Source organism: Ovis aries, chromosome 11 (genome assembly GCF_016772045.2).
Source record: "Ovis aries strain OAR_USU_Benz2616 breed Rambouillet chromosome 11, ARS-UI_Ramb_v3.0, whole genome shotgun sequence".
Taxonomy (NCBI): domain Eukaryota; kingdom Metazoa; phylum Chordata; class Mammalia; order Artiodactyla; family Bovidae; genus Ovis; species Ovis aries.
In genome coordinates this window covers 45851435-45870672 of record NC_056064.1, presented here as the reverse complement: position 1 = coordinate 45870672, position 19238 = coordinate 45851435, and the positions used below count along the sequence as shown (strand labels likewise).

At 38.3% G+C, this 19238-nt stretch overlaps 1 protein-coding gene across 7 annotated transcripts in view; it reads left to right on the top strand.

The window, feature by feature from the left end:
- Positions 1–19238, top strand: part of KANSL1 (KAT8 regulatory NSL complex subunit 1) — a 167743-nt gene that overhangs the window by 44912 nt on the left and 103593 nt on the right. The window lies entirely within an intron of this gene.

Genomic DNA, 19238 nt, shown 5'->3' with positions numbered 1-19238 from the left:
TGTGTTGGGTTGAGGAAAATTCTCCATAAGCTCTAAGTGGCACTTTACATGAACCTGGTAGAGACATACATGGTTTACCTCCTATATTTAGCTCCTATATTTAGCGCTAAGATAAGAAAGTACAGTATATCTCCTTAAAGATAGATCTGCATTTATTTAGACTTCATGAGAGAGGGAGATGAATAGTTGGAAAAGAGGGCAGAAGAGTTGACTAGTAGATCCTTTTTGGGTGGGAATGTTGTAAAATTTGGATTGCTAGAGAAGACTGAAGTAGGTGGCTGTGTTGGAATAGTTGACTGTCCCTTGCCTGTAATTAAAAGGTGACTTAAGATTTTCACTGGAGACTTTACTGAGACAGCTATGCTTCTAAGCATAAGTAGATTTCCTTTTGTTTTCCTCCAGTTTGTTATAAACATGGATAACACTGTATCTGAGTATGAAATTTGGGTTATGTTTCTGTTTTGAGTGAAAAAAGTCTGGATAATCGTGCTGAATTTTTTCCCAGGTAGACCAAGTGCCATTATCACTTGCAGGCTTAGTGTGCTCAAGAGTCCACTTCTCTATTCAGGTCTAAAGCAGATAAATTTCAGAGCATTGCTGTAACATAGTTATCTTTCCTTAAATGGATTAGTAGCTTCAGTCAGCTTGGCAATATTTGTGGCATTATCCCCGCTGACTTTGCTACATAAACCGCAGGTTTAAGAAACCATGTCAACAGTTGAATATTCTGTTTGAGTGATTTTGAGTAAGATAGTGTAGTTGAAGCCTTTAAAGTTTCCTGTACCTATTTTGTGTATTTGAAGAAAAACGTCTAGAATCTATAAGCTTAATGTTTTTGAGAGACATTGTATTGGCAACATTTCTAAGTTTTGGTAATATTGTGGGTAACATTCCAACCCAGTGAAATCAGAATGCCTATGAGAACTTTTTTTACATCATGTAGTAGTCTGTTGACTTCAAAAGACCTCTTAGTCCACCTGCTTAGGTTTGGGCATTCTTCTCACAATGGTTTGTTGATTGGAAGGATGTAAATTAAAAAGACAGCAAAGGGATTATTTTAGGAAACTTCTTGGGATCAGTTTAATAATACTTTTAAAAGTTGAATTTCCATGATTCAGATCATATTAAAGTAAGGATGATTTGGGAGCTAAAAGTACCGTCAAGTAAATATGCTTTTGCAAATTATGATATATATGAATTTAAATTAAAGCCACCAATAAAGTGCAAATACTTTTAACTTCTTGTTTGAAGCAAGGTCACCAGATTGACTCCCAAGGTTGTTATTTAGGCAGGGTCTTTGTTGACCACCTGAGTATTTTAAAGGTTTTCAACAACTGGCCAGTGAAAGTGGAGACAGCGCTTTGATTAAAAAAGAAAAAGAAGTTCTTTGGATGCAGAGAAACCTTTCCTTTGTGATTTCAGGTCCCTCCCAAATCTCATAACTGCATTTATAATTCTTGAGTCCTGGAAGAAGAAGTTAGTTAAGTCTTCAGGGGCTTGACCCAGCTGGTGAATTTCAACTTTTTACCTCTTTGAATAGCCTGTCTAGTATTTCACTCCCTTGTTGAAGTACTGTCAGAGGTAAAGTCACTAGATTTAGTCTGGTGGCCATAATGAAAATATTTAGTAGAGAAGACTTGAAATGAATTGTTTTTAAGTGATGTTGCTTAAATTACAAGTGGATGATGATTATCTGAAAATTACAAGCTTTCACCAAGAATTCATTTGTGTGTTTCCTAACTTTTTAATAAAAGAGTAAAAATCTGTAATTCATTGTAAGTCCTAGGCACATGCTGTCCAGTAGCAGAATGATTAGTTTTATATATTGTCAAGAATTACATGTTTATCATTTTTTTTAACTATTAGTGAATTCTAATATAGCTGGATGAGACAGCAGAAGAGAAATATTTTCTTTTTCCTTGATTTATTTTTTTCTGGTTAACTGATTTTATGTTTAGTTTAACATTGTTACACCTTTTTGTTTTAAGCTTTTTAGAAGATCATCTGAAAATGTTTTTTATATGGCACCCCACTCCAGTACTTTTGCCTGGAAAATCCCATGGACGGAGGAGACTGGTGGGCTGCAGTCCATGGGGTCGCTAAGAGTCGGACATAACTGAGTGGCTTCACTTTCACTTTTCACTTTCACGCACTGGAGAAGGAAATGGCGACCCACTCCAGTGTTTTTGCCTGGAGAATCCCAGGGACGGGGAAGCCTGGTGGGCTGCCGTCTATGGGGTCGCACAGAGTCAGACACTACTGAAGCGACTTAGCAGCAGCAGCAGCAGCAGCTTCCTGTCTTGGTACATGTACCTACTTCTTTGGAAATTCTGCACTACATTGGGTTTGACCTATATTATTGTTTAGTAACATCACTGTGGAATGAGCAGGAATTGAAACATCATCCTAAATTCTTTTTATTGAGGTATAAATTCTTTGATTTATATAAATTTATAATTTAATTTCTGGTATACACCAAGGTGATTCCATTGTACATGCATATTCCATTGTACATTATACAAATGGGTTTATTTTCATATTTTTTCCATTATGGATGATTATAGGATATTGAATCTGGTTCCTTGTGCTATACAACTGTAGGACTTTTTAAAAAAATCTATTTTATATGTAGTATTTGTATCTGCTAATCACAGACTCATAATTCTCATAATTTATCCCTCTCCCACCTTCTTTCCCCTTTGGAATCATAAGTTTGTTTTCTACACAGTTGAGTTGTTTGTAAATAAATTCACTTGTATCTTAAGATCCCACAAATAAATGATACATGGTGTTTGTCTTTCTCAGCTGACTTCACTTAATATGAATAATCTCTAGGTCTATCCACGTTGCTGCAAATGGTATTATTTCATCCTTTTAAAAAACAACATCATCTTGAATGAGGGACTAGAAAGGAAGCTGTCTGTTTCAATAAATACCTCAGTGTTTGGCTCTTAATTGTGGAAGTAGGGATAAAAGCATTTAGTCCCCTCGTGTGTTTCTCATAAGACTGCTGAGTGTGCGCTTGTGCTCCCACACTCTTCTTCACTTTAGTTTTTCTTTGTATTTCTCCTTTTCATATCTAAATTTTGTACTGCTATTTTGTTATGAATTCCTGGACCCATACTTAATTTTGCTCAATTTGGTTTTCATTTTCTTACCCTTGTACTTACAAACTTTTGTAGTAAGTACTTGTGAAGAAAAAAATGTTTTCCAGATATTAAATGTGTTTTTAGATCAACAGCTTGTGGGTTCTTACTGTTGTACTTTTTTTTTTTAAGCCTCATTCTTGACTTCATTTTGTTCTCCCTGTTCCTGTTTTATTTTCATGGGTTTTTTGTTTGTTTAATTTATTCTAAACTTTATTTCATTTGTGTGATAGCTTCCTGAAGTCTGTTCTGATCAGAGTTGGGTAAAAGTAAACGATGTTCAGTTCAGTGAAAGAAGTTATTTGAATTTTGGACTGTCTTGATTGTAGCAACTTTGCTTTATTTCTGAGGAAATTCATCCTTTTGGAGTTTATGAAGACTTCACTGTATCATAAATTGCTAGCATGTGTTGTAGTTCCTGCTTGAATTTGTTAAGTATGCGCAGATGATATTGCCAAGGATGGCAGTCAACTTGATTTGGCCTTAGTTTCATGTTCCTTCTCCGCTCACAGAGTGATGGGAGCAAGAGATCTATCAGCTGGAAGCCTAACATCTAACCCTTCTTTACCGTAGACTAGCTTTGTTACCACTTTCCTAATAAAAATGAGAAAATTGATCTCCAAGGCTTAAACTGCTTTGAATTGTGACAACTCTGACATCAGTGGAGCTTTTCTCATCATCATCTTTTTGCATTTGGGGAATCTGAGGCAAAGTTCCTTGTGAGTCACTGGAATACCTTGAAACAAAATGGCTTTCTTGACTTTGACTTAGAGCTTTGATTCTTTTACCTTATGTCCCCCCAGCCCTTGCCACCCCATAATCCATTAAAATGGTTATTGTATATCTTACTGGGTGTGATACATATGTGGGAATAAGTATCATTTTCTTAGAGAAGTTACTTTGGAGCCAAGTGAACTTTGACTTGCCAAACACCTTGCTTTAATCTAATCACTTTGATTGAATGCCCCAGGTTTTTCTGCTACCATGCATATGACATCCAGTGGCTGAAATAAGAACTTGTGTGTTTTCTTCTCCCCCTGCCCCCTTTTTTTTCTGAGAAGTTACGTAGGTAGTGAGAATTATTCTTGGTGCTTCTTGTGTGATTCTGAAGGCAGGAAGTTAGGCAGCAGGAATTTGGGGTCTACTCATTTGCTGCAAATCTAGATGCTCCAGATATTTCCTGTTGCCTTCGGATTGGTGTTTTCATTCTGTAAAATTGAATGATGTACAGTTGACCCTTGAACAACACTGAGGTTAGTGATGCCCAGCCTTTTCCTCTGAATCTGGATTCAGCCAACCACAGATCATAGTAACTGTTGAAAAAAATCTGCGTCTAAGTGAATGTGCACAGTTTAAACCCGTGTTGTTTAAGGATCAACTATGTTCTTTGAAGTGGTCACATGTAGGTACTTATGAACAAACATGTAAGACATCAGAGATATCAGGTAAATAAACTGAATGTCTGTGCATAAAAAGTATATAATTTTGATGTGTATTGGAGACATGGGAGGTAAAGATGAATACTTAGAACAGTGCCTTGCATGTACTAATACATAATAAATGTTGGATGATAGAAATGAAATAGGAAGAGATCACAACTGGTTGATGGAACCTGGAAAGAAAGGACAGTAGAAATGAGCCTTGAAGGCTGGCTAGGATTTTGATAGAAGGTTGTCTTTTGGTTATGGCCTAATGAGGTAGGTCAGTACAGGAGGAAGGCATGGCATAATCAGAGGGCAGAGGCTGAATGGCTAAGGGCTTTTCGGTGGCTAGAGTGGAGACATTTTAGAGATCTAGTAGTACAGGTTAAGTGTAATAATTATAGTGTAAAAAGGAAAAGAGAAGATTCCAGAGGATGGTGCAGAAATGGATTTAATGGGATTAAAAACAAAGGCTATATGGGTAAAGCAGGGAAGGATCATCATAGATAATTGAAGTTTCAAGCTTCAGTGACTGACTATGAGAACACAACTTGTAGAATAACCCTTATAGCTTATGAGGATCTAAGTTCTTTACTAGAGTCTTAAAAATGAAGGTTTCTGTATTCCTTATAAGTTCCAGCGACTGTTAAAAATTAGGAAATGGCCTTCCAAGCAGTCCTGTATAAACAGAGAAGGAGGGACTGAGCTATGCAGAGAGGCCTTGAAGCCTTACCTTGGTGACTTTGGGAATTGATTAATTTGTTTATTAGAGGTACTGAACGCCTACTCTGTGCTGAGGTCCTAGGGATATATAGTGGTGAGTAAGAGAAACACAGTCGCTGCCCTGTCCTCGTGAGTAAACTGGTTAGAAAGGGCGATTAATTAAATATTTAAGCAAGTGATCATATAGTTAATGGTATATTTATAATGGTTGTGGGTGCCATAGAAGCAAAGTTTGGAGTGCTGAGATGGTGCATATTAGGAACATCTAATTAAGATGGGTGGGGATGTCCTAGCAAGTATCTTGAAATCAAGTTGCATATAACTTGAGACCTGGATGATGAGAAGGAATTGGTGGTGAAGAGGAGAGGAGATGTGTAACAGAGAAAACAAACTGTGCTAAGGCTTTGGGAATGGGGGGTGCTTGATACCTTTGAAAAGAGTGCAAAGTGTGAGGAGAGTAATGAGAACTGAACCAGAGAGGTTGCTAGAAGCTTGGTCATACAGATAGGTTTGTAGGTGATCTCTAGTTTAAAATTCTACTGTGACACCGTTGACAGTTTATCATTGGATTTTTTTTTTTTTAAGATTCTCTCTTACTGTTTGTAAGAGGAGAGTGGATGTGGACTATGGGAAATAGTTAGACCGTTGTGGTAAGCTCAGTGAGACAATTGGGGACTCAGCCTTTGGAGGGAAGAATGAGAGCACTGCATATTTTGGAGGTAGGGTGACTGGGACTTGTGATTGATTGGATGCAATGAATGGATGCTGAGAGCTCAAAAGTAATTATGGGTGATTCCTAGATTTTTGACAGGTGTAACTGGATTGGATGGAACTGTTGGGATGGAGAAGGAGCAGATGGGAGGATGTTACTAAATGGTGGTACACCTTTACTAATTTTTGTTTAAACATTTTTGGCTGTTGGGCAGTCCCAGAGGTTTCAGTGTCATTTGCAGAGCACCTTGTTAAATTCCATCAGGTAAAATTGTTTTACTAGAAGAGAAAAAGCTTGGAGTCATGTTATATTTCAAATGAATAGTGTTTTAATTAGTTTCTCTGTCCTCTCCCTGAGCAAAGACCAACATGGATTAAGTTACAATCAGCCCTCTGGATCTGCAGGTTCCACATTGGTGGGTTCAACCAACTGAAGACATTTGTGGGGAAAAATTCCAGAAACTTAGAAAAAGCAGAATTTTAATTTGCAGTTCTCTGGCAACTTTTTATATAGCATTAACGTAGTGTTAGATATTTTAAGTAGTCTAGAGATGATTTAAAGTATACAGAAGAATGTACATAGGTTATATACAAATACTACCCCATTTTATATCTGCAGACTTGAGCATATGAAGATTTTGGTAAGGAGTGGGGAGAGGAGTCTGGAACCAGTTGTCCTGGCATACCGAGGGACTTTGATATTTTCCAAGCTTGGCAGAAATCCATACCTAAGGTCGTCTCCTTTTATGACTCCAGTTCGTAGTCTTTTTCCTGTTTTCCAGTTTGTATCTGGAAAAATTATGCTGTTTGAACCAAGGGATTCAGTATATAACAAGTACAAAGAATAAATCTTAGTAATTTTGATACTCATTAATTAAAGGCTTTGTGGTACCTTTAACCTATTTTATTTTATTTTTTATTTTTTGGCCTCTCTGTGTGGCATGCTGGATTTTAACTCCTCGACCAGGGATCGAACCTGTGCCTCCTGTAAGGAGAACATGTAGAGTCTTGACCACTGGACTTTCAGGGAAGTCCCTGTAGGAATAATTTTTTTTTTTAATGTATTTTTGGTTATGCCTTGAGACATGTGGGATACTAGTTCCCTGACCAGGGATTGAACCTGCACCCCCTGCATTGGAAGCTCAGAGTCTTAACTGCTGGACCACCAGGGTAGTCTGCCCAATGGTTTGATTTTACATTTGTGTTTGTATTTGGTGCTAATCTGAAACCCAGACCCCAGGAAGATTTTGACTGAAGTGATTTTGTTGAGCTGGGAAACTTTTTAAACCAACTTTGCCTAATCAGACAGCATAGTTTGAGACATACTGATGGGGGGAAAAAAAAAAAACAAAAAACAAACCTACATTTGTGGAATGTGGAATTTGTAGGTAATGTTAGAAGTTCTTTATATGCATTAATGTATTTAGTCTTCAGTGATATTATCTTAGTTTTACAGACTCATACTGAAGAACGAAAAGTTTAACTTGCTTAATGTCACATAGCTGATAAGAAATCAGGATACAGTTGTCCCTCAGTGTCCCCAGGGGGTTGATTCCAGGAGCCCTGCAGATACCAAAACCCCGAGGGTGCTCAGGTCCCTTATATAAAATGACCTAGTACAGTCAGTCCTTCGTACCTGCAGATTCAACCAACCTTAGGTGGGAAACCCACAGTTAAAGAGGGCCGACTGTATTAATCTAGGCTGTTTACCCACAGCCTGGGCATGAACAAAACAAATTGTCCTTTGGATTTCATTGATGAAAAGAGATTTCAGTTCAGTTCAGTCGCTCAGTCATGTCCGACTCTTTGCGACCCCATGAATTGCAGCACGCCAGGCCTCCCTGTCTATCACCAACTCCCGAAGTTCACTGGGACTCACGTCCATCGAGTCAGTGATGCCATCCAGCCATCTCATCCTCTGTCGTCCCCTTCTCCTCCTGCCCCCAATCCCTCCCAGCATTAGAGTCTTTTCCAATGAGTCAGCTCTTCACATGAGGTGGCCAAAGTATTGGAGTTTCGGCTTTAGCATCAGTCCTTCCAGTGAACACCCAGGACTGATCTCCTTTAGGATGGACTGGTTGGATCTCCTTGCAGTCCAAGGGTCTCTCAAGAGTCTTCTCCAACACCACAGTTCAAAAGCATCAATTCTTCGGTGCTCAGCCTTCTTCACAGTCCAACTCTCACATCCATACATGACCACTGGAGAAACCATAGCCTTGACTAGATGGACCTTTGTTGGCAAAGTAATGTCTCTGCTTTTGAATATGCTATCTAGGTTGGTCATAACTTTCCTTCCAAGGAGTAAGCGTCTTTTCATTTCATGGCTGCAGTCACCATCTGCAGTGATTTTGGAGCCAAAAAATACAGTCTGACACTGTTTCCACTGTTTCTCCATCTATTTCTCATGAAGTGATGGGACTGGATGCTATGATCTTAGTTTTCTGAATGTTGAGCTTTAAGCCAACTTTTTCACTCTCCTCTTTCACTTTCATCAAGAGGCTTTTTGGTTCCTCTTGACTTTCTGCCATAAAAGTGGTGTCATCTGCATATCTGAGGTTACTGATATTTCTCCCAACAATCTTGATTCCAGCTTGTGCTTCATCTAGCCTGGCATTTTGCATGATGTAGTCTGCATAGAAGCTAAATAAGCAGGGTGACAATATGCAACCTTGACGCACTCCTTTTCCTATTTGGAACCAGTCTGTTGTTCTATGTCCAGTTCTAACTGTTGCTTCCTGACCTGCATACAGATTTCTCAAGAGGCAGGTCAGGTGGTCTGGTATTCCCATCTCTTTCAGAATTTTCCACAGTTTATTGTGATCCACACAGTCAAAGGCTTTGGCATAGTCAATAAAGCAGAAATAGATGTTTTTCTGGAGCTCTCTTGCTTTTTCCATGATCCAGTGGATGTTGACAATTTGATCTCTTGTTCCTCAGCCTTTTTTAAAACCAGCTTGAACACCTGGAAGTTCATGGTTCACGTATTGTTGAAGCCTGGCTTGAAGAATTTTGATCATTAGAGATTTACCAAACATCATATAAGATATGGCACTTTATATTCAAGAAACTTAAGTGATATTAAGCAATTTGATGGTGTATTTTGAGGAAAGGCATATCAAATATACCTCTTAACCTACAATCCTGTTACTCATTTCTTTTGTGGAATAGGAATTGGATGGTTTGGGTGGGGCATCATCTAGGAAGTGGCTGGAATTTTTTTTTTTTTTTTTAAGGAAGGAATTTCCTGGTTGTCCAGTGGTTAGGACTACGTGCTTTTCACTGCAGTGGCCTGTGTTCAGTCCCTGGTTAGGGAAATAAGATCCCACAAGCCGCGTGGTGTGTCTAGAAAAAGAAAAGGAAGGACACAAGAGAATTAATATGTATTGATCACACCTTGTATCTGCTAGGTGGTTTGCATTTGGTAAATAATAATATGATGATGATGAACGTGACACCCTCATTTTAAGTTGAGACCCAAGACTAAAGATATGTTGAATAATTTGCTTGAGCTCATGGAGATGATAAAAGCTAGTTCTTCCTTACTGCTCCCTTACTGTTGAATTTTTCTCCTGGAACTGATTTGGCTGGAGCAGAAAGATGGTTCTGTTTGAAGAAATGGAGCAACCTGAAGGGACGTAGCTCTTCAGATGCCTCTCTGACAGCATGTTACACTGATGGACATGCCCATTAGGGATGATGGCGAGGTTAGATAGTTTCCCTCTACCCTAATATATAACCTGGGAAAGTGCCTATTTCACAACTTTTCCCATCAAAGGGTAAAGTAAACATTTTTGATATTTTTTAGGGATGATTTATATTTTCACTAAGGTGGAAAAATCCTCTTATTTTTCCCCAGTTGCTAGAAAAATAAATCTTTTAAGATATGAAGATATTTTGTGTTCTTTTTCCCTTAGTCTTCCCTGTGCTTAACAAAAACTGATAGATGAATTGTAAGCATGTACTTAGTGTTTATGAAAGTATTTTCCTCAAGAAATCTCTGGCAAATATGGCTACTGTAAGAACTTAAAAGGTACGAAGTAGCAATCGAGGAATATCCTGATTGGTTTTCAGCCCACTTATACAAAATTTGTCATTTCCGTGTCTGAGTATAAGGTTTATCATTAACATTTGATTGCTTATTTGATTATCACCAGACAACCTGGAGGGTGAACTAGGAGTTAGTATTTTTATTAGCATTTGTGGGATTAGTACTAAAGAGGGAATAACACAGTAGAGAGAATTTTGGACTATTATGAGAATTGTTAGTTTTAGTTTTGTCTTTTAATCTTCTTGGCTTAAATTCCTCACATGTAAAATCTCCATTATACCTTTTTGAAAAATGTTTCTTTTTGTTTTGTGAGGAGACCCAGGCAGGGATGGGAAAGGCCCTTATCACTGTTAGCTGGACCGTCCTGTTTTCTGAGGTTCTGTTGACCATCCAGGCAGCCCTCTGTGTAGCCTACGTTTCCTTAGGGCGTCCCCAGACTGGGTCCCATCAGAGAGTTCGTGGTGGAGCGACAGTAGTCTGTGCACCTGTTTCTGTCATGAGCAATCTGTTACCGGTGTGTGCACCTTTGTGTAGCTGTTTCATTATTGGTTTTGTGTGTGTTCCACTTGTGGCAGTGAAGAAATCTGAAAGTAAGTTTAACAAAGTATAGACCCTGAGGTTGGGGTGTATAGTGAGAATGAAGACAAAGGGCCTTTAACAGGAAGGCATCCTTTTCACTTAATAAAGCTGTTTTTGGAGTGTACGCTTTGAAGATAAATGTGCCTAATGAAAAACATCAATCTCTCGTCCTCTAAAATAAACAAAACAATAAAAAGTTCTCTTGTCTGTTTCTTTCTCAGAAACAATTGTTTAAAAACTGTTACAGATTGTAAAATTTGTTTATATAGAAGAGATAGGAGACTTGTTGCCTTTTCATACAGCCACATATCACAGGCAGAATTTTGATTACTGTTCTTTAGATGCATAAAATTTAAAATAGTTGAATCCTTCATTGATTAATTTAGTTCTTAGAATGAAAAGATCAGGGGTATTTTTCTGCAGATCTTGAGAGTTTTCAGCTGAGTTGCTGTAACCCGTTTCTCTAGATTTCCAACTGGGTGAAAATGTTTTTCTTTTTAAATTGGCACTTCACCAGCATATTTTTCCAGCAAGTATTCTTTGAGCACACCCTATGTCTAGTGAATTTTGTAAGATCTTTATTCACAAGGCTGAAGACAGGCCAATCTTCTCTTTGTAGAAATGAAAACAGAATGAGGCTTACTTCAGACTCAGTTTGCTTCAAGTGGAAAGGCTAACTTTGTCTTTGCAGCACGTTTGGTGCATTGATTGTTCTCTCAAATGAAAATTCTCTTGATTTGCTCTTGCTGTTAATAAGTAGGTCTCAGACCCAAGAGTTGAGAAGTGTGCATTCAAGATGGTGACATGATATAAAATACTTAGTTTCACATTTTATTAGGGGTGGGAGGCATTAATGTCTGCAGCAATGTTAGATTGTTTATAATTCCATGGTTTTCCCTAATAGTGTGTTGACCTTCCCAGATGAGATAAATTTCCTTAATTTCCATCCATGAAGAGTAAGATTGGCTGACAAACTTAATGGAATGATAAAAAATAGTACTGCCCTTGGATGTTTCATAGTAGGCCAGCCTTCAAGGAGCTACAGTTTACAGTCCTTTAAAAGAGTCCTTCAGTAGTGATCAGAGGAGTTAACCAGAGTTGATCATCTGAGTAGAAACTTAAGTTATGTCAGTCATCTCAACAACAGAAGTGTCCTAAGTGTCCCTGTGGCAGTTGCAGAAAAGGAGAACCAGAATTCTCTGAGCAAAGGATAATTAAATATTAAAAGTCTCAAGTTAACTTTTAGTTGTTTGGAAACTGGCCTTTCAATATTGTGTATCGTCAAGATAAACCTTACCTCCAAAGGGCAAGGAAATACTTCTCTGATAGAAGAATAAGGAATGGTGAAAGTACTGAAATAGAATTGGGAACTTGTTTTCTGTCTTCAGGAAATAATTTATGTGACCAGCTGCCCCCACCCTCCCATGTTCAAGTAGAAGAGGAAGTGTTAGAATTACACTGTTTGCTCAGGACTGGATACATGGAACTGACACTAAATGCTAAAATGTAGGAGGAAGGAGGGAGATTACTCTGGGCTTATAATAAGTAAGGTGATCAGAAGACCTGAGAAGAAACGAAATTTTAGTTTGGATCAAGAATGGGCACTTAGGTTTCCAAGAGGAAATAGGATGTTTCAGGTTCAAGGATGAGGAGCCTCAGATGAAGGAACTTGTGTTGGGTAACAAGGAAGAGAGCTGTTCTGCCAGAGATAAAAGGTTCAAGAAGCAGAAAATGAGGTTGGAAGGGAAAGTTGGGGTCGCATTGCTTTTGAATACCAAACTAGTACATTTTTATTTTATCCAAGAACAGTGGAGAATCACTAATGTAGAATGAAAGGCATGATTAAAGTGCTCTCATAAAGGTGTCTTTGAGAATGGATATGGATTGGGTGGATTGGAGGTGTAATATAGGGCAAGACTTAAAAGCCAGTAGCCTAGCTGTAAGTCTTTTGAACCAGGGTTATGAACATAGAATGAAAAGAAAGGTCCAATGCAAGATTAATGAAACAGAGACTTTGGAGAGGAGCACAGATTTGTTATTTGCAAATAAGATACCTAGGGAAAAAGAGATCAAGTGACTGTGCTAAAGATTATTAGGATAAGAGTCAGGGTTCTGCTAGAGTTCTTACTCCAAATCTAACATACTTCACTGATTACACACTTTAGGAAACTTGATGAAGTGACTGGATTTTGACCCTTGAAAATTGGCCGAATATTGATGTAACTCACAGAGGCAAGAAGAGATTGTCAGTGTTTCTGGAGGGAAAGAAATGAAATGAAATTATTTGGGGTGAAAGGTCTTGTGTTGGAGAAGAGTTTCCCTAAGAGGAGCATCTGTGTTTAGCTTTTATGTTTATCTCTTGAAGTTTTTTTATTAAAATTTTAAAAATCAAGGCAGGTGGCACAGTGGTAAAGAATATGCCTGCCAGTGCAGGAGACATGGGGACACAGCTTTATTCCCTGGTCAGGAAGATCCCCTGGACGAAGAAATGGCAACCCACTCTAATATTCTTGTCTGGAAAATTCCATGGACAGAGGAGCCTGGTGGGCTACAGTCCATGCGTGCACTGATATACATTATAGTTTCAGGTGTAGAACATAATTCAATTTGTAGGTGTTGTGAAATGATCACCACAGTAACTCTGGTTAACATCTATCTCCATAGTTACTCAGTTTTTTTTCTTGTAACGAGAACTTTTTAAGATTTACTGTCTTAGCAATTTTCCAATGTGTACCATAGTATTAATAACTGTAGTTGCCAGTGCTGTGCATTATGCCCTCATAACTTACTTTATAACTGGAAACTTGTACCTTTCAATCCCCTTTATCCAGCTTACTTAAACCCCCACCACCTGCCCCTGGCAACCACCGACCTGTTGTCTGTGTGCAGCTTTTTCTTGTGTATGTTTGAAGTGAGACTTTAACCCCTTTCCACCACCACTCCCAGCCCCACCATGGATACCGGTTGTCCCTAACCAGTGTATTGAGTAAACCATTCTTTTAGAAATTATGCTCGGATTGTAAACTAAATCCATATAAATGTCTGTTACCATGCTGTCTTCTGTTCTATCCAGTGTCAGTACCTGCATTAGTATCACTGAATTACCAAAGGTTTACGTGATACAGTGTTATTGTGTCTACTATCTGTAATATACATTATTTGCCATAGGTTTAAATGTATGATGGAATAACCACACAAATTATATACATGTATTTGTGAGGGCACTATCCATGTTTATTATCTTCTTCCATATGGATTTTACATCAGTTTATCAACTTCCTTCAAATCATGTTGCCAGGTGGATTGTGACTGTACATTAATGACATCTTGGCAACATTAAGTCTCCTAAAGTTGTGATATTTTTCTCTATGAAGTACCTCATGTCTAGAGTTAAAATTTATACTTTGCTTTCTATAGGCCTTGCATATTTTCAGTTGTGTTTATTTCTGTGTATTTTACAGATTTTAATGCTGTTAGGTGTGAGCTTATTTCTTGTTGGCTAGGTGGGCAAACTCTTTATATATGTTGATTTTGTTTCTTTGTCTGGCTACCTTACAGAGTTACTCCTTTTGGCAGTTCTTTCAGTTCTTCCTATTTGATTTTACTAGGTGGGTAGTCACTTAGAAGTTTGATTATGACATTTTTGTTTTCTCTTTTTCAGTTGTTCTGTGTTTGTTTGTTTGTTTTTTTCTTGTCCAGTTGCATAAACTAGACCCCTCCAGTACATGGTTTGATAGTACTGGAGGTATGGGGACTTTTTTGTCTGGGTCCCGACTTTATTATTAGAGAAGTTATGTTTTGTTGTTGAGTGTATGTGATTTGTGATAATTCTATGAGTTTGTGATAATTCTTTGGGTTTGTGATAGTTCTCTTTTGTAAGGTTAGTTCTTTTAATTTCTAACAATAGGGATTTTTGTTACAACTATTAAGTACTACCAATGCCTGTTTAGTATCTGTGGCAGTAGTTTTATATATATACATATATGTTTTTCTTTTAGAGCTTTTGAATGATTTCCTGATGTTGATTAACCCTTGAATTCATTTAGCAAATGTTTATTGTGTGCCTAGTATTTGCCAGGGGCTCTTCAAAGCCCTGCGATAGAGCAGTGAGCAAAAAAGACAAAAATCTATGCTGTCTCTTGAGTATATATTCCAGTGGGGAATGTTCTGGGGCCAAATATTATCAGTTATTGACTATCTGGATGACCTGGATTATTATTTTAGCATACGTCAAATGGGATTCATTAAGTATTATGGTTCATTTGTTTGTTTGAAGAGGGGGCTTGCTTTCCCTCCACATTTGTAACTTGGAATGACCTGTAGTTTACTTTTTGACGCTGTCAAATCCTTTGACAAGGATGATCTGTTCACTCACCAATGTTTTTTGATAGAAATTGACTGTTAAATATCTTGAATTAGTTGCTGTTATACTTATGGATAGGTCTTTGCTTATATTTTAAATTTCTTCTGTGGTAGGTTGTTTAAGGTTTTTAATCTCTTTCAAGGCCAAATTTTAGCTGTACATTTTCCCTGAAAATCACTCATTTTGCCTAAATTTTCAGGTTTGTTGGTATGAAATTCTGCCCAGTAATGTCTTAAAATCTTCCCATAGATTATTATTTGTATTGCTTTAACTCAAATCTATTTTTTTTCTTCTTTTTGCATCCAATTTTCTGGTTTATCAGTAAGCTCTTCTATTTCTTTCCTTTTGTTTTTATATTCACTTCTTTGGATTCTAAAAAAAGTTAAATTTTAGGTCATTTATTTTCATTCTGCTTTATTTTCTTAAATTAGCATTTAAGTCTCTAACATTTTCTCTGTGTTAGTTCTTTGGCTAAATTCTAAGAGTTTGGTTTGTCACAGCTTTATTATTATTTTGTAAAATAGAGAAATTTTAGTTTCTCTTCAGTGTAATTATTTAGAAAGATGTGCTTTTTAACGCAGCCCTTTAATTTTTTTTCTTCTTCTAGTTTTGTTGCATTGTGTTAAAGAATGTGGCCCATGTGCTTCCTGAGTTTTTAAATTTGAGACCCGTTACAGGGTCCACTGTTCATCCTTTTATGGGTATTTGAAAAGTATAAATTAGTTTGGGTTTAAATGTAAACTTATGGATATAAATAAGTAGTCATAATTATTTTTTACCAGATTCATACCTCTCCATCAGAGTTTTATTTACCTCAGTTTTTCATTGCATTCAGCATTGCACTGTGGGTAAAGGGAGCTTTAGAGAGCCTTAGTATTTCTGACTGCTAGCCCTGTGATGGTTGCGCCTTAGTTTCTTCTGTAATGTGAAGCTTATTAAAATAACACTTACCTAAGCATGAGGTGGCCAAAGTACTGGAGTTTCAGCTTTAGCATCATTCCTTCCAAAGAAATCCCAGGGCTGATCTCCTTCAGAATGGACTGGTTGGATCTCCTTGCAGTCCAAGGGACTCTCAAGAGTCTTCTCCAACACCACAGTTCAAAAACATCAATTCTTTGGCACTCAGCCTTCTTCACAGTCCACCTCTCATGTCCATACATGACCACAGGAAAAACCATAGCCTTGACTAGAGGGACCTTAGTCGGCAAAGTAATGTCTCTGCTTTTGAATATGCTATCTAGGTTGGTCATAATTTTCCTCCCAAGGAGTAAGCGTCTTTTAATTTCATGGCTGCAATCACCATCTGCAGTGATTTTGAAGCCCAAAAAAATAGTCTGACACTGTTTCCACTGTTTCTCCATCTATTTCCCATGAAGTGATGGGACCGGATGCCATGATCTTCATTTTCTGAATGTTGAGCTTTAAGCCAACTTTTTCACTCTGCTCTTTCACTTTCATCAAGAGGCTTTGTAGCTCCTCTTCACTTTCTGCCATAAGGGTGGTGTCATCTGCATATCTGAGGTTATTGATATTTCTCCCGGCAACCTTGATTCCAGCTTGTGATTCTTCCAGTCCAGTGTTTCTCATGATGTACTCTGCATAGAAGTTAAATAAGCAGGGTGACAATATACAGACTTGACGTACTCCTTTTCCTATTTGGAACCAGTCTGTTGTTCCATGTCCAGTTCTAACTGTTGCTTCCTGACCTGCATATAGGTTTCTCAGAAGGCAGGTCAGGTGGTCTAGTATTCCCATCTCTTTCAGAATTTTCCAGTTTATTGTGATCCACACAGTCAAAGGCTTTGGCATAGTCAATAAAGCAGAAATAGATGTTTTTCTGGAACTCTCTTGCTTTTTCCATGACCCAGCGGATGTTGGCAATTTGATCTCTTGTTCCTCTGCCTTTTCTAGAACCGGCTTGAACATCAGGAAGTTCATGGTTCACGTATTGCTGAAGCCTGGCTTGGAGAATTTTGAGCATTACTTTACTAGCATGTGAGATGAGTGCAATTGTGCGGTAGTTTGAGCATTCTTTGGCATTGCCTTTCTTTGGGATTGGAATGAAAACTGACCTTTTCCAGTCCTGTGGCCACTGCTGACTCATTGGAAAAGACTTTGATGCTGGGAGGGATTGGGGGCAGGAGGAGAAGGGGACGACAGAGGATGAGATGGCTGGATGGCATCACTGACTCGATGGATGTGAGTCTGAGTGAACTCCGGGAGTTGGTGATGGACAGGGAGGCCTGGCGTGCTGCGATTCATGGGGTCGCAAAGAGTCGGACATGACTGAGCGACTGAACTGAACTGAACTGAATGGGGTTTTTCTTGGGCTTTTTACATACATTATTTCCTCTATCTTATGTCCTATTTCAGTGCCTGGCACATAAATAATTGTACTGATATTTAGATTTTGAGTGTGTATCCATTGTCGAACACTATTGTGAGTTTTTCTGTGTAGGGAGTCCTTTTGTACATTGTGTTCTTTTAAATTGCGTTCTGTTTTAGATGGATACTCCCCCTGGCCCCACCCCCCACACACACTTTCTAAAAGAGTTGTGTCTCTTTAATCTACTTTCATTGATAAACAAGTGTTCTGGTTTAACATCAAGCTTGACTGTTACTACTGTTATTTAGAAAAATGAATATAATAGGTTCTCAATGATACTTTACCTACATTTTTAAATACTTGAGAAGACAAGTTTTCTGGCATTTACATGTTTTTTCTTTCCCCTGACATTTATAATTTGAGTAATAGCTGGCATAAGATAGGATTGTTTTTAAACTGCCTTCTAAATACGCTTCTTACAGATTGTAGGAACTACAGACTCTCTTTCCCTCCTATTTGTATGGTTTTTCCAGAAATGAATTTGTTTAGGTGTTCCCCATCATTCGCCCTATTGCTATTTTGAGCCAGATAGCTCTTTGTTGTGAGGGGCTGCCCTGTCCATTGTAGGATGTTTAACAGCATCACTGGTCTCTACCTACCAAAAGCCAATTGCACTCTCCCCACCAGCCGTGATGACCAGATAACGTCTCTAGACATTGCCACGTGTCCTGGCGGTACAAAATCACCCATGGTGGAGATCCTCTGGGTTAGTCTTCCTAATGTCTCCTTGGAGAGGAGAGGGCACTAATGTCATTCCTGAATGTGAAGAATGCCCTTTATTTCACTTTCTGTAACATTCTCCAGTTGTGTCTACTTACAAATGAAAAAACTAAAATTGAGATAAAATCTTGAGAAGGCATCTTATAAGCCATGTAATACTGATAGTTTTACTGATTCCTTCCCTTACCATTTACTCCTTTCCCTCATCCCACCCTCATATTTCTTTGTCACCAGCCCTAAGAAAAGAGTGTACTTTTTCTGTATTTGGGTAGTGTTTAAGATTTTGCAGTGAAGATGGACACTGATGAGTCAGACTGTACCTTTAAAGGAGAAGTTCTCTGAAGGACAGTCAGGAGGAATGTGTACCTAAGAATCAGAATCAGCTCCCCTCCCCCATTTCCAGTTGCCTTTGATTCAGACATGGATATATTATGCCAGTCAGACTTTCTTAGTTGAGGTAGGTTGTGAACCATCGCTTTGTTCTTTCAATCCCCCCCCACCCCCGGTTTTTTTTCCCACTTTTGTCTTCCTCTTCACTATTTGATATTTTCCTCCCGCCTCAAAACGACAACAACAGGATATCCTTTTGTCCAGTGAGGTTCATTCCCCTCTACTTCAGAGTTGAGTTAAGGGTATTGGGGCTGATTTCAAAATGCTGCATCTGATTTAGAGGGGACACAGATGATGCAGTAATATCTGGTCGTAAGATAAACATGGCATTTGAAGCAGTTGCTAAAGAAAGGAAGAGTTCTTTCTTTAAAGCCTTTGCCTGTTGAGGCATCTGACGTTGAAGTTCACGAAACATTCTGTTTTACTGGTCAGCCTTGTTTGTTCTCTGACCTTTGCTGACTTGGGCAGATAACTCCTGGGGCTGAGTTTCTCCCCACCTTATAGCTCCTTTTGGATCCAATTTTCTTAGCTTCTCTGTCTCCTTAGCACTGATAATTTTTCTTTTTTCTTATATTAATATTAAGAGGAGTGAGTGGATTGCAAGCTTTCTGGGTTGCTAACCTGCTACTTAATAAACAACCTGGTCTCTTGATGGTTCATGAGGTCTTCAACTCCTGTGTTTCCAGACAGCCTTTTCATGTCGTCTGGTCCTTCCCTATTACTGATGTTCTTTTCCTGTCAAGTGAGACTC